Here is a 352-nt window from a genome sequence, read left to right as displayed (position 1 = left end):
GCGGTGGGGCCGAGCTGCAGTGTGACCGTGACCCTGCAGCCATCGCTGCTCAGGTGGCCGTGCCTCAGTTTCCCCACCCGAGACGGCAGCAGGTTTCCCCGGACGTCTGCACGCACACGGCTCATACCGTGCTTTTCTGACCTCGTTTACCACGCAGAGGTAGGAAACGCAACAGCACACCGCGCGTTCATTAGGATGTTATGAAGGGAGCAGGGGGAGGCCGAGCAGCAGCGCCGCTGGTGTAGTGGTATCATGCAAGATTCCCATTCTTGCGACCCGGGTTCGATTCCCGGGCGGCGCACAGCTTTCGATTTTTTAAACTGTATTTTCTTTCTTTCTTTTTTTTTTCTTT

General features: G+C 56.5%; 1 non-coding gene across 1 annotated transcript; it reads left to right on the top strand.

Annotated features, from left to right (window-relative positions):
* The first annotated feature begins 230 nt into the window (after nt 1-230).
* TRNAG-CCC lies at nt 231-301 on the top strand. Its single transcript has one exon. It is a non-coding gene; the product is annotated as a tRNA-Gly (tRNA).
* The last annotated feature ends 51 nt before the right edge of the window (nt 302-352 follow it).

This window comes from Meleagris gallopavo, unplaced genomic scaffold (genome assembly GCF_000146605.3).
Source record: "Meleagris gallopavo isolate NT-WF06-2002-E0010 breed Aviagen turkey brand Nicholas breeding stock unplaced genomic scaffold, Turkey_5.1 ChrUn_random_7180001874885, whole genome shotgun sequence".
Classification (NCBI taxonomy): domain Eukaryota; kingdom Metazoa; phylum Chordata; class Aves; order Galliformes; family Phasianidae; genus Meleagris; species Meleagris gallopavo.
The sequence above is the reverse complement of the archived record's forward strand: the minus strand, read 5'-3'. Positions and strand labels throughout refer to the sequence as shown.